This window comes from Crocodylus porosus, unplaced genomic scaffold, assembly GCF_001723895.1.
Source record: "Crocodylus porosus isolate Cpor-Errol unplaced genomic scaffold, CroPor_comp1, whole genome shotgun sequence".
Classification (NCBI taxonomy): Eukaryota; Metazoa; Chordata; order Crocodylia; family Crocodylidae; genus Crocodylus; species Crocodylus porosus.
This window is the reverse complement of record NW_017728947.1, coordinates 27,831,410-27,846,870: the sequence shown is the minus strand read 5'-3', so window position 1 is coordinate 27,846,870 and position 15,461 is coordinate 27,831,410. Positions and strand designations below refer to the sequence as shown.

Sequence of the window (15,461 nt, the reverse complement as noted above, 5' to 3'; positions counted from 1 at the left end):
TTCTGCCTCTCCCTTCTCCAATGATGAGCTCCACGAGAACAAAAGCCATTTTAACAGCACGTCCTTTGTGCACTGCAAAGTTATCATTGGAGTGGATTGTATAATGCGATAAATTCTTCATAGCAAAGAGAGTGCAGGTAGACAGAGAGAGAAATAAATTGAAACAATAATCTGTAGTATTTTCCTAGAATCTACAATCTGAGATAGCATAGTGTTGAATAGCTAACTTGTTAAATCTCATAATGCACTTGTGAGGCAGATCCTTTGCAGTTCTGAAGTGCAAAGGATTTAAGGAAGTCAGATACCGAGTAAATATGTACCACCTCAGATAGCAGAACTTTGTTTCATAAGAGGCTCCAGCATGACAGCATGAAAATAATGGGTGTGTAGGAGGTTAGGATGATCAGGGGGATACAGTGATGCCAAAAGAGCTAAATTCCCATATCTTGCCCTGTGTGGGGCTGTATAAAGGATTGCAGAAATTTCTCTAGTGACTAGGCTAAAATAGCTCCCATGGAATGGGTCTGTGCCTACTTTCCAGCTGAGAGAAACAATACACCTCCAGCCCTCCCATATATGCTGAGTGCTCACTTTACCCAATCTGTTTATATACTGGGTTTTATATATGCCTGTGCAGATAAGGGAGTTTGAATTAACATCTAGTTTCATTATAATAAACAAGTCTGCATCTGTATTTTTTTTCTTGACTAAATAAAAACTAAATAAAAGTCTCTCTTGTAAGTGTAAATCTGGTCAGGAGATGATAAAAACAACATGGAGGTGTTTTCAGTATGGAGGTTTGATGTTGCCTCTCTAGAATGGGAAATTTACTTACAAAATTTTTCCAGATTTGGGGTAAGTGCCCATGATTTAGTTCAAATTTTTTGCTGTAAAGAACCAAAGCAAACTTTAAAAAAAATCTAAAATATTAAAACCCAAATAGGTTTCAATGGCAGTTTTTACACTGGTATTTTTAGGGACTGGACCCTAGATTAAGGATTTCATCAAGAACAGTTTCACACAAGAACAAGTAAACATATGGAATATGTTACTAGGGAAGGAAATTGGAGAAAAGAATATTAATGCATTTAAGAGAAACCTAGATTTGTGTCTGCAGAAGGAATAACTTGAAAGGTAAAGTGAAAGAGCAGGAAGGTAGGATTTTGATGAATCAAGAGAGCAGGTGGTCAGGAATATTGGGCTGTAAATCCACTTTTTATTTAGGAAGAATACAATTTTTTTATAACAATGAATTTGAATTTGTTTTTCTGGTATCTTTGCTCTGGAATATTTGCTTACCTTTTGAAACAACAGTGACCTACATCTGAGTTATTTGTATAACATGATTAAAATGTGTTTCATGTTGCAACATCTATCAGTTAAATTCTATAAAGAGTAGCTCATCATTCCTTCTCATGCAGCCACTCTACAAGCAGGAAACTCAAAAAGATTCAAAGACTTTCTAATGAGTCATTAGGAATCTCATTTAATGCAATTTGGCATTTTATTTTAGAGACCAGAGTAACAAGTCATGTAATTTATGTTACAGTTGAAACAAATGTTACTAGCTTTGACCCAAATGATTTTATTAGATCTGTGATAGAATTTAACGTTTAGAAGGGATCTTCTCTATTACAATTGATTTCTTTAAGTATGTTTAACAAAAGAAAGTCCTACTTAATGCATCAGAGATCTATTTTGTAGCCATGTCTATTTAATGCATGATATTCTCAGGTAGACAGCTTCCAGATACTTTCTTAAAAAACACCATTCTGTAGGGCCTATTCTGACTTTAGTATGTGCAAAGAATTCCTGTAATCTAAATGCAAATTTTATTTGACCCCATAAAACAGGGATTTTCAATCTTTTTGGGTTCAGTGTACCCCTGGCGGCTAGACACGGAGTGGGGGGAGGGGGTAGTACATGATCAGATGCGGACTGGCGGCAGCCGCTGCGTGCAACCTTCCCCTGCGTGTGGCTGTGCAGGTGGCGCCTGCGCAGTATGGTGTGTGGTGGTGCTTTGTCCCTGCCCGACGATGCATACCCCCCAGGGCCGCCTTAAGTACCCATAGGGGTACACGTACCCCTGGTTGACAACCCCTGCCATAGAAAACTATATGGATTAGAATTCTATTTTTATAATTAAAGTATTTTAAAGTAGCCTGCAACATCTAAAAATCAAGTAAATCAATTACTACTTAAAAATAAATCAAAATTTGCAGTAAAATTCCCCATAATATAATTCAAAGAGTTCATGGTGAAGAAAGGGCCATAAACTAGAGAAAATATTTTAAATATTAAAGGCCAATCTAGGTTCCTTAAGGAAACATATTCTCTAAGTAACTATGTAATGTTGCTGTTGTAACTCTTGTTCTCCTTTGATCTTTTCTCTCCCGCCTCTGCTTTTCTTGTGTCCACAGTGGCTGGATTCTGACACCCCTGTTTATGTTAAGTATAGCACCTTAGGGACTGGGCAGACAACACACTTACATCAGTATAACTTGCATTGTACATCACTGTAAGTCACATTGGTGTACAGAGTAGATTGCCAGATAGCCAACCTAGGGTAGCTGCAGGTAGCAGGTGCTAATTCGAATTCTTCAAAATTAAGTGTAGATGGGGGAACAGGTTATAGCTTGCTTGCTTGGAGCAAATATCTACTCTGGGATAGAAGCACTGAGCTCTCAAGGCAAATAAACTCAGATTCTAACTAACTAGAGAAGATTAGAGAACCAATGTTCCACACTAAACATGTCTTCCACCCAACAAGTTTCCATGCTGAACGCCATTTGTTTAATTTGGGTAACAGTTATATTGGGTATTTCAGTTAACGTGAAGTGTTGTGCTGAATCATGGAGAGGGTGCTGGTGTTTTAGATGGCCATGGCCGAAGCAATGGAGTTTTATAGACAAGTGTCATCAACCTAAGTTTGTTGAAATGAATAGGGGCCCAACATAGCTGTTGAAAAACTGGTGTGATAAATTCTTATTGTCTAACAGTGTCTAATCCTCTTAAGTGTTTATGTGGTCCTCTCTAATAGATGAGATATTTTAAACAGAGAAAGGGTAAGCAATCTTTTTTCCTTCTCAGCCAGTAAACAATCACAGAATATTAGGGTTGGAAAGGACCTCGGGTCATCTAGTCCAGCCCTCTGCTCAAAGCAGCACCAGCCCTGACTAGATCAAGACCAGCCCCACCCAAGATTATATCATATCACCTATGTAGTTGGAATAGTTTATATGGTATTTTTGCATACACTTTAAAGACAGATAATGGTAATCTATTCTGATTTGCATAATGCAGACATAGATTTTAATTCCTAATTATTTATTAAAGTAAGTTCTCTCAGGGGTGTTCTGTATCTGTTGTGAAAAGCTAAGTAAAAAATAATTTTCCGTGTAGCTCTGAATGTGTTCATTTTACCTCTGTGAGAATAATTTCCATAATCTGTGTCCAGGTATGCTCTGCATTCTTCATTATTTGTAGCTTATGGGCAGTCTTCAATCACATCTCATTGTAGAGTGCAGTCCAGTCTAAAATCCCATTAAAAAATAACAGGATCATAGTTGCTATGGCAAGCACCCATTTTCCACCATCATGGAGAGAGTCATAGATACTCAGCCAGATGCAGTCCACTAGTTTCTCCTCAACATTACCAAAGATTAGTGAAGGACATTAAAACAAGTAAAGATGCCTTAATGAAACAATCAAGCCCAGGATGCAGAAGAACCAATGTACTTGCCATCCATACCCATCTGGTACTTTCTTTCTCTGCCTGCGTACTCTACCAGATAGCTCGACAGTTGTGACATACAGCAATAAAACTTAATGGAAATTAGTTATTCTAAATTATGTATAAACTATAGAAAATACGATTTTAGTAAGGCAAATTTACTAGAGGTAAAAGCAATGTTGTATTTCCTTGTAGCCTCAGAAATGTTAGTAGACAGTGGTAGATTCCTAATAATAAATGTAGGAAAACCAATAAATGCTCAGCTAATTGCAAAATATAAGTTTTATGAGAGAGTTAATTTCTGCCATGTGCTTAATTTTTATGACCATTTAAATGAAGAATCCGGGGGGAGGGGAGGCAGTTCTGTTCATGACTGAATTTTTTGACAGTTCCTCCAATCTGAATATATATATAAATAAAAAAAATACATATCCTCTCCAAGCTTGAAAACACAGTGGATATGTCCCATATTTACTTGAATCTAAAATTGGGTACTTTTTATCCCTATTCAAGAAGTGGGTAGGGAAGAAATCCCTTGTCTTTGATTTGAGTATAAGCAGGGGGCAGTGGCTGTGGCTCTAATGCCAATTCTGAGCCTAGGGTTGCAATGGGAGTTTGTCACTGCTCCAGCTGCCACCTGCATGCCACAGCCTCTGGTACTCCCTTCCTTTCCTGTGACAGCTCTGGTTCCAACTGGGGCTCTGCTTCAAACCAGAGTACAGAACAAATGATACCAGTGGCAGCTCTGGCTGTGCCTCTGGGGCCAGGCATAGAGGACAGCTATCAGGGAAAGGCAGTGGAGGGGCAAAGAGGGAGACAGATTTCAGGAGGCACAGGCACAGTGGAGGCACACAGGAGTGGGGGAGGAGCGGTGAGAGGCAGGATGCCGCAGGTAGGGTGGCAAGTGGCGAAGTACAGAGGAGTGCCAACACTATGAGGGGCAGGCAGGAGGGGAGCAAGTGGTGAGGGACAACCATTAGGGGAACAGGCACTGGGTGAGGTGGGGGAGGCAGCAGGGGAGGAAAGGGGATGGGGGACAGGCTCCCCTGCTGCCTGTGCCCCTGCCATGGCTTAGCTCCCTGCAGTGGGGGAATGACTGATTTAAGACAACCATCCCAAAATTAGATTATATACATGACAAAAATAATAAAATGTCTAGAATATATGAAGGTCATTTAAAATGTGAAGTTATCTTGGATTTTGGTAAATACAGTACTGCCCTAGATCTATCCATTGAGTTCTCACTGATTTATAGAACCACCTATTATCTAAACTATGGATTCTGAGTCCTCACAAATGTGCTACTGGTGCATTATGTTTGTGCAAGCCTTTAACTGGGTCAGTCAGCACACTTCTATTTTGCATCTGGACATACTGATTCATTGCCTACAGTACTAGACCTTTCATATAGGTTTTAATTGTACATTCTTTAATTGGGACCTCATTCCATGTGAGGTCTTAATTGGCAATTCTGCCTAAAGAACTGCAGGATTATGCTTATACTAAGTCCATACAAAGCATTTCCCATGAGACTACGGAGTTGAGCACTAGTTTCATAAATGGCATAAAATTATCCAACAACTGTTAGTGTTCACTGCTTACCCTCCCTTTTATACAGTCTCTGACAAACATTAATACATATAACAAGAAATATGAACATATTTGAAGTGCACGTTTGCCTACACAACACACTTATTATTTTTGTTTTAGATGATTAGGTTGCATAATCTGTTAAAACAAACAATAAGGGACAGAAAAACAGGCAAACAAGGCTTGCTGCCATAAGGCATGAACTATTGGGACACAGGACCCAGGCTCCTGTTCTGAAATGGCCCAAGACCCTTAGCCAGTACCGAAATGAAGCATATGTGATATGTGCCCCCTCATAGGCAAAAATATTCAAGAGTACAAAATGAAAAGAAAACCATAACATGAGTACAGAAATGTACCAACACTCAAATATGTGGTTATACAAAACACCAAAAGTGGACCTTCAAGTATAACCACTATGTTAACTATAATCCTCAATCAACACTGTGCTCTGGGGCTTTCTGAATCCTTACAACTGCCTTCTAATATATCATTTGCTACCTCATTATTCCTCTTTCTTAGGCCTGGTCTGCACTTCAGAGTTTTGTTTTTTGAACTTACGGTCTTCCAGGAAAACTGGAGTGCCTCCATGTTGCCCTTGTGGAAGCACAACCATTTAATGCTGAAAAGAAGGTTTCTGCCATTGCCCAGTGAACAAGAAAAGATGCACATAAACATTCTGCGCTAAGACAAAACACAAAATGTTTGTTGTGGAAAACTCCATCATGAGGGGGACTGAGGGGGCAATCTGCTGCCTTGACCCCTTAGCTCTGGAAGCCAGCTGCTTCCCAGGAGCCCATATCTGAGACATTGCAGAGAGGATTCCCGAGCTCCTCTGGCCCACTGACCACTACCCCATGCTTCTTACCCATGTGGGCACAAATGACACAGCTCAGAGTGCTCCCAGGTGGGTAATGAAGCGCTACAGGGATTTGCAAGTGGGGCTTAAGGGGTTGGGGGGAACAGGTGGTGTTTACCTCCATCCTCCCGGTTTCTGGCAATGGGCTGAGGAGGGAGAGGAGGATTGAAGTAGTGAACCAAAGACTGCGGTGCTGGTGTCATAGGGAAAGCTTTGGCTTCCATGACCACAGCCCGCTCTCTGGCGAGAGAGGCAGCGAGCTGCTGGGAAGAGATGGCCTCTACTTCTTTCCGCTGGGGAGGAGGCTCTTCTCAGCCAGACTGGCTGACCTGCTCCACCGGGTTTTAAACTAAGCCTGCCGGGGGATGGGGGGACTACTGCCACTGGTGGCCTGCTGAGCAACCCTTGCAAAGCCAGCAGACCAAGGCACTTAAGGGAGCCCACCCCCAGAGGACACTTAACGTGCCTGTACAAAAATGCCAGGAGCTTGGGGAATAAACAGGAAGAACTTATCCTCCTACTTAACACAAATAATTACAATGTCATAGGGATAATGGAGATGTTGGTTTTCACGTGGTGGGACTCCACCCATGACTGGACCACGGGTATAGATGGCTATACCCTGTACAGGAGAGATCAAGTGCATAAAAGGTGGTGCAGGGGTGTAGCTCTCTATGCCAAGGAGAGCTACATGTCCCTGCAAGCTGACACTGGCACCCAGGGTGGATGACTGGAGACCCTCTGGGTTAAAATCCGTGGGGAACATGGCACTGGGGACACAATGCTGGGAGTTTACTACAGACCTCCTACCCAGGATCAAGAGCTTGACCAGGAGTTTGCCAGGGAATTGGCTGAGGCCAGACGCTCCCAGTGCATGGCTGTTATTGGAGACTTCAACTACCCAGACATCCTGTGGGAAGGGCGCTCAGCCAAATCCGAACAGTCGCAAAGCTTCCTCATATGCATGGATGAGATCTATGCAACACAAGAAGTCTATGGACCAATGAGAGGTAAAGTGCTGCTTGACCTGGTACTGGCGACCAGGGATGACCTAATCAGCGACCTAACAATCAAAGGGAAGCTGGATGACAGTGACCATGAGCTGATCACCTTCACCATCTGCCGTAAAGCTGGCAAGTCAGTCAGTAATTCAGAAGTGCTTGACTTCGGGAAAGCTGACTTTGACAAGCTCAGGAGGCTTGTCGGTGAGGCCCTAAGGGACCATGACCCAAAGGGAAAGGGAGTTCAGAAAGAGTGGTTGCTCCTCAAGGGAATGATCCTGGATGCAGAAGCTAAGTCTATTCTGTCTTGGAGGAAAGGCAGCAAAAGGGCACAGCAGCCCCCTTGGCTCTGCAGGGAACTAGTGGAGAGCTAAGGAAGAATTTCTTTAATGTCCGAGCCCCCAAAGTCTGGAATAGCCTACCACCAGAGGTGGTTCAAGCACCTACTTTGAATGCCTTCAAGAGAAATTTGGATGGTTATCTTGCTGGGATCCTGTGACCCCAGCTGACTTCCTGCCCCTGGGGCAGGGGGCTGGATTTGATGATCTTCTGAGGTCCCTTCCAGCCCTAATGTCTATGAAGTCTATGAATTGCCATGCTTCCTGTTAATTGCTGAGGCCCTTTTAACAGCTCTGCTTACCAAAAAGTCACTTTGTGCCCTGCTGGCACAGCTGAAGAAGTGAATGCAGGAAGGTGTGCGTGATATTGTACTGATATTTTGTGGGTGAAAGACAGTATCAAACCACATCTTTTGCTGGTGAAGTTTTAGGTGTGTTTTTCAAAGTTTTAGATAATGTTTAGAAAATGTTTGGGAGCTTTCACAGCCAGGGACAACCTGCATAAAGCTTGTGCTATCTGTATCTATAGACTTTGGTTAGTCTATAAAGTACAAATCTGCCCTGCCTTCATCCTTCATGAAGGCCATTCAGTGTCACTGACTGATCTGCATATCAAGGTCCATTACTTCTGATTAAGCTGTACTGTGTCTTTTAGAAAAATAACCAATCTTGATTTAAAGCTTCCAAGTAATGGAAGTTTAAGCTGCCCCAAAATAATTGGTTAACTCCCCTACTGTTAAAAATATTTAGTTTATTTTCTTTGCTTTCAGCATTCAGTCATTTGCTCTCACGGTGTATTTGTCTCAGACTAAAGAACCCTCTACTACTGGCTATCTTTTTGCCACATAGAGGGTGGGTCGTGACACTCCATCGCCATAGCAACACACTATGGCACTGTAGCATTGACAGACAAAAACTGTGATGCTGCAGCTATGTCACCATAGCAACGTGCTCCCTCATTATAGCATGCTGCTATGATGACATAGCAGCTAAAAATAACTCTGTGTGGCTGGCATGATGTAGCATGGGCTGGTACTGCGCCATCATTTAGTACTTCCTTTTAGAAGTACTAAATAATGGTGCAACAACAATGGCACTGTACAGCTATGTGTAGATGCACTCAGGTAGTTAAACCAAGTGACCTCTGATCCTTTTATTTCATAAATAGAGTTCCTTTAGTTCCACACAGTGAGGTACCTCTTTTAGCAACAAAGTAATTTGTATAGCTCTCCTCTGAACCCTAATTTTTAACATCATTTAAAAATGTGGACAGCAGGCCTTATATCACACCCCTACTCTTGAAGTCATGGATGGCCAAGTATAGTGGATATTTCCCTAGATGTGGAAGTAATTTTGGTGTACCAATTGCATAACTTAAATGGAGGAAACATTGACTCAGGTTCTCTACAAAGTCATAGCATCTGAGAATAAGGTTCCTTCTCTACAGTTCTTTTCCAACTCTGCTCTTTCTGTCTGCCCCCACTCCCCCCATCCTTTCTTCATGTTCCTAATATTCCTTTTCTATACATGCCAAATCATCCTCTTGACTCTTTGGAGGAGGTCTATTTCAGAGACGTTGCAAGAATGTGCATGCACAAAAGCTTTAAAGTTTTGAGGGGCTATGACTGAAGCAAAGGAAACGTGAAGAAAAATGTCAAAAGTTAGCAAAGATTTTACTTCTATAGAAACTTTCGTTGTTCTACGAAAAGTTACTTATGTTAAATGTGGAAGCTAAATGTAATCATTAAAGTGGGAAACAGGTTTTTTAGTCCAGTTTTAAGTGCAAATCTCAATGCACTTGTAATTGTGGTGTCACTACTGATACTTCCATAGCGCACATATAATGTACATTTCAGATTGCTTAATTGGCAGTGTGTTTCAACTAGCCCTGCTTGTATAAGATTTGATGGAACTTTACAGTTTTTGTTGGTTTGCACTGTTGTATGGGATATTACATATTACCTTTCTAGTATTTGACAATGTTTTGTGAAATGACTGTGAACAATGAAATCAACCTACAACAGCAACAAAAGCACAGAAAGATTCAGCTTGCATCATTCTTTACTGATACATGTAGTTGGTTACTGTAAACTCATTGTGGAAAGGATGAGAACATATCTCTCTTGGATTATAATCCTTCTCACTACCCACAGAACATTAAAATTGATCTAATTTCCTTCAGTCATGTACACAAATACATGTCTGGCTTTTTAATCATCTAGGAAGGAGGCTTAGGCTTTGATTTTTCATGTACGATTTCTCTTAATACTATAGGAAAAAGTCTAATTTCTATCAAATGCATGGATCCTTTGGAGATATTTTTAGAGACACAGCATTGTTTCCATATGAAGTTTTTTAACTTTTCTCCCCAAATACCAGGAAATCCGTAACACGCAAGAACAGCTTGGCAGAATTGTCCTTAAGTCAAAATGATTTTTATTGAGATAGCATGGATTATACATTGTTGCTTGTTATCTTTAAAAGGACTGTTTATCAACATCAGAAAAAACTCCTGCAAAAAAACTAAGTGGACTTTGCCTGTCTTCAGATATTAATTTTAATACAGAATGTGTTCTGCTAGTCTGCAGAACAATTCTCTTCTTGGGTATATAACCCAGAAGTTCAGAGGGCTGTGTAGTATCTTGGAACTACCACCGCTTCATTCCTGAGCACCACTTTTGGACAATATACACCCCAATTTTTGCCCTGTGCTTGCTAAGCCAAAGCATCAAGAGTTAAATTAATAATGCAAGCATACTCTAATGGTGCAGCCAGGGTCGTCATAGTTATACACTTCCCCTTGTTGATGAACAGCTTTGATTTAAGGAGCACTCAGCACAGCTTAGTAGTCAATCAGAGCAGAGACTTAGAGCAGCCAAACTGGATGCAATAGTTTGAATAAAATTTGTGCAGGTTGATCTGCTAAAAATAGCCATTAGCCAATTAGAGTACAGGAATATGCTTGCAGTGTTATTTTTGAGAAATAACTCCACATTAATTATATACATCAGATTTCCCAGCAGATCAGTATGGGTCAGTACAAACTGCTTTTCTTCTTTCCAGCTAGCTCAGATACTCGTTTTTAATACAGTGGTACATAAATGTGCACTGACTACAGCTATTGAGCTAAATGGATCTATATTGTAAAAGAAACAAAAAAGGGAGCTATTTGTCTGGGGCTCTCTTATGGAAAGTGATAACATGATGCCATTAGGAAACTCAGCAAGACAATCTACATAAGCTGGGAGAAGCAGAAGTTTGAACATCTGTTTCCCCCTATTGAATTCATGAAAGGGCTTCTCGGCATATAGAATAAATGAGCTAATAAACAACAGTTGGGGAACATTATCTCTGTCGTTTACTATAACATTGAAAATACACTAATAAAACTAAGTGAGGTGAGCAGGTTTATAAATTAAACATCCCCCAAAAGCCACCCCCAGACAAACCCCTAACTTCATCCCAGCTCAGTCAAGTGCAACTTGTTTAAAGTGCAACTTTAAGAGCAGTCATTTTATATGAAAAGTTTGTTTTGATTTGAAATTTTAGAGTTTAGATTTTAGAGTTGTGTGAGATCCTTATGGGGGGGAAGCAAATGAAAGTTTTTTTTCCTAAAAGACACAGGGCTTCACAAGATCTAAAGCTGAAATTATGTCACCTTAGCCAGAAAACTCAGAGATTTTGCAATAAAAATGGTGTTATGAAGTGCTAAGAAGCACTCCTAGCCAGCACGGTTTTTTTCTTTCTTTTTTGGAGGGGGGTGGGGGAGTTTAAACGTAACCTTTTTCACAATCAGCCACTTGGAAGGGGAATCATAATAATAATAAAAGAAGGAGCCCAGGCACCAAGTGCCTGCCAAGGGTTTGTAATATAATATCCCAGCGTTTCAAGGGTAAACCAGTGTCAATTACGTTTGCCGTCCCCCAGAAAAAGTAAGCATTTAACTTCCGTTCAGTCTATGTGGACTGATGAAATGTAGGAAATCTGTTTCTGGAAAAAAAAAATTGCTTTCCCAAAGAGAGCACCAAGTGGAGCGATCAGAAGTATGAAGAGTGGCAGTGCTGCTGCTGCTGCTGCTGGTCTGCTCAGGTTGGGAGAGCAGGACGGGCTGCAGGAGGAGAGAGGCTTTGTGGCTCTACAAGGAGAAAGTGAGTGAGATTTCTTCCCAGCAAGAGCTCCAGGAGGCTTGGGGTGAGGAATGCTGGCCACTTGAAAGGGCTACAAGGGGGGAGCGAGGGTTCTCTGCTCACAGCTGCAGGCATCTGGCTGCATCTGCAGAGCCCGGGCTGCTTGCAAGTTGGGGCTGGGGGGTGGGTTTGTTTCACTGCAGCCTTTTAATTGCAAGAGCAAAACGTCAAAGTGGGGGAGCTTTTGTTTTCTTTCTCGTAGCCTGAGATGGCAAGAAATCCTACCTCCAAAGGGATTGCGATTCAGACACCCGGCAGGGAAAGCAGCCTAGTGCCGCAGTCAGATCTGTCTCCCATCTGCATGCTGGTCCCAGGCTTGGCACTGTCACTTAGGCAATTGGGGAGGGATGGGATGGGAGGGAGAGGAAGAGCAGCGTTAGTGATTAGAGGATCATTATGTCCAGCTGGGGGATTTGCCAGGGGCCGGTTTCTTAGCGTGCATAGTTTGTGCTAAGCCCTCGGATTGATGAATGTTTGCATTGTCTCGCCTCTAATGGGCAGCACTTTGTGGTCTACACACTCATGGCAGAGCCTGATATCAGCCCATGCCTTATGTGCATGGGCCCTGAAGAGAGCACCCAGGATAGTATAGATGAGAGCACTAGTGGTGAGTGTCTGACAGCCACCCAGGCATATGGACCCTGGTAGGCTTGTCATCTTCTGCTTCAGTTGCATGAATGTCTCCTCTACTTTCAGCACATCCTTTCTGCCTGCTTAGGTGTCCAGGGCTCCCTCTGTGCTCTATTGGCTTTTGGGCACTGGTGCAGCAAGGGAAGGGGGACATGGTGGCTGTGTAGAGATGGCAACATTGTGCACTGGAAATATGATCAACTGCATCCAGTGCAGGAACAAGTGTTTTGCTGGGGCAGGCTGCTAAGTTTAGGCAGAGCCAAGCCACTCCAGTGAGGGCAGAAGTCACTTCTCCAAGGTACCCTGGTTGAAACATTAGCTTCAACCCCAGAACAGCTCTTTCAGGCTGCTGCTTGCCTTGTCAGGCAGAGAAGGGGAGGCTTTGACTCGATGCTTGGATTCTTTGCTTTATGGTGGTTTTAGAAAAGATCACTTCTTCAGACTTGCTTTCCTCTTCCTGCAGCAGCTTTGGGGGAGGAGGGGCATCTGGTAGCCTTGGCTGGCTCAACCAAGAAAGGTGAAGGCCTTTGCTGGTCAAGGAGAGACGCATTGCAGGCTTCCTCTAATGCAGCTCTAGCAGAGTGCTTGCAACATGTCTTTGAAATGAAAAAAGATGCCTGTCTTTCCATCTCTATGCACATTAAACCTTGGGTTGTTTCTTCACTGCTGAGAGGACAGGGTGCCAAGTGTAATGGTTTTGCGTTGTGGATTGTGATTGAATAGGAAACTAGCTGACATTCCTAAATTCACTTCATATGGTGCAATAGGCCATCTGATCAGAAATACACTGTGGTACCCTGGTTAAAACCTCCACCAAGCCTGGAGCAAGGAGGTGAGACAGCAAGTGTTGTCCCTGGCTACTTTTGGTGAGATCTGTGCCTTAAAGCTCTATCTATAGGCTCATCATTGCAACTTGGTCAGGATGGAGACAGGCTTAACATTCAGGCACCTATCCTATTCCCCCTAGAGTCAATTAAAGGCTGGCCATTGGTTTCAAAGGAGGCAGGATAAAACCGGATAGAATTACAGAATGGAAGTTTTCACCAACTGAATACAAAATTCTAGGATGTGGTGATTTATTAGCAATAAACCTGTGGCATTGCCCTATATAAACATGCCTATTCTTCTTTAGAAATATAAAGGTAGCTGTACTCATTAAGAGTCCATTTCCTGTTTCTACATACATTTGATAATTTCTTTAGATAAGGGAGATTGATATTTTCATTGGTTTTTTTTTTTTTATAGAATGTTTTAATATTCATTTTGCTTAGGCAAGTAGGAACCCCTCCCCCCGGATCCTGCTGTCTTTTTGCAGGCAAAAGTAAGAAAAGAAAGAAGCCTAACTTTCTTGACTGGGTCATGAATCAGAAAAGGACTGTTATTTATCACATTCAGTCCAAGAAAATATAGAACATTTCTCAAGTTTTTGTTTGTGCGGGTGAGAGAGATGCAAATAACATGCCTGCTTTCCTTTTGGTGGAACAAACATGCATCAAGACAGCAAACTTTCCTTTGATAGGAACAGTCTTGGAAGCTCCTAGCCTTCCAGGAACCACCTTAAAAGAGGCTTTTATTTTTTCTTGGTTAATTTCATTTGATGCTGGCTTCAAACCAAGACACTTATAGGTCCAGAGTATCAATATACAGTCCTTTGCCAGGTTCCAGATACACTGTGTTTTAAGTACAGCACACATTTTATATCAAATATATTCATAACATAAGGGACAAAGACTTCTTGTGATTAAAGTTTACTTTATCAGTGTAGATCACATTTTGATGTAAGCCCTTAAAAATTCTAATTGATTAATGAGTTTCAGATGGTGGTTCCCCTGCCTTTCCCTTTCCTCTCCTTTTAACATGTAGAGTATGCTCTAAGCTAATCTGGGAGAGCTCCAGAAACCCTGGGCTAAATTGGTTGCGGTATAGTTTATAAGGATAATAAAATAACTAGAAAAATTGAATTTCCTTACACAAATATAATCATGCTTGCTGCATCTCTGTGAGCTTGTTTTATCTTGTTATTTTTTATAGTTTGAAAAGACAATTAAGGTTACAGATATGTGTCTTCAAGGTGATGCAGTTAATAGCGACATATAGTATCTTGTAGAATGTATGGTTCTGTAAAGGTTCTTCATGACAATTTATATCATATGGCAACAAAATCAGAAGTTAATGTTAACAGTTTCTATGATCTATGTCATTTTATGAAAGTTGAAGGATTAAATGAGTGATTATTACAATATTCTAGGATCATAACACCTTAGAAATTCATTATGATGACTGCTTGAATCACGTGAAGTTCACCCTACAACATCTGATTGTTCGCTATATTTTCCCTAGTCCTTTGTTCAGTTTAGTTTTAAGTGTCTCAAAATGGGGAAGCTTCTGTTATTTCCCTTGGGAGACTATTCCACTATCTAGCAGACTTTACCATTGATAGCAATTTCCTGACATTAAGGAAAACAATTTCAGAAGTTGTTGATTGTCTCTTGCATTCCGAGGAAGATGTTAATCAATAATATATATTGACATGCACATAAATCAAAGATAATTCCAAACTTACACTTTCATCTAAGATCTTCTGCATGGGGAAAACCATAAATATTGGGATAAGAACGCTAGCATTTTTGTTTTTAATAATTCAGCCTTTCAAATGTGGGCAGTTTAACTGTATGTACATATCATATGTTTGTACTCGTTAGGGGCGTCTACACGTGCAAGTAATGCGACACAATAAATTCTGGCATGGTTCATGACAGAGTTTATTACTCATGAGCACTGTGTTTGCACATGCATGTGGGATTGCAGCACGTTGAGTCTGTCCAGAGCAGCCCCAGCTGGCAGGGAGCCTGGGAAGGTCAGCCTGATAGTCTGGGGCTGCTCCAACCCAGCTCAAAGTACTGCAGAGGGGCTAGCTGGGGCACGAGGGTGATACATAATTCGGAGAAGATTTGGCTTAATTTGGTGGCTGAATCTCTGAATCCGAATCGAATCAGGGAACCAATTTAAAGGTCGGAATTTAAAAAGATTCGGAGAGCTTTGATGATTCGGGCAATCCCCGAGGGCTGCAGCAGGGAGCTGCAGCCAGCTCCAAGGTGGTAAGTACTAGGGGTGGGGGAGGGG

The 15,461-nt window shown here is 41.6% G+C and overlaps 1 protein-coding gene across 6 annotated transcripts in view; it reads left to right on the top strand.

Annotated features, from left to right (window-relative positions):
* Window positions 1-11,398: 11,398 nt before the first annotated feature.
* GAS2 (growth arrest specific 2) overlaps window positions 11,399-15,461 on the top strand; it is a 166,937-nt gene continuing 162,874 nt past the window's right edge. The window contains exon 1 of one of the 6 annotated variants that reach the window (XM_019552025.1): window positions 11,399-11,669. The gene's annotated coding sequence lies outside the window, so the exon portion shown is untranslated. Of the gene's footprint in view, window positions 11,713-12,139; window positions 12,316-15,461 lie in introns of those variants that run through there. The other 5 variants (XM_019552027.1, XM_019552022.1, XM_019552023.1 and 2 more) reach the window with 5 other exon arrangements.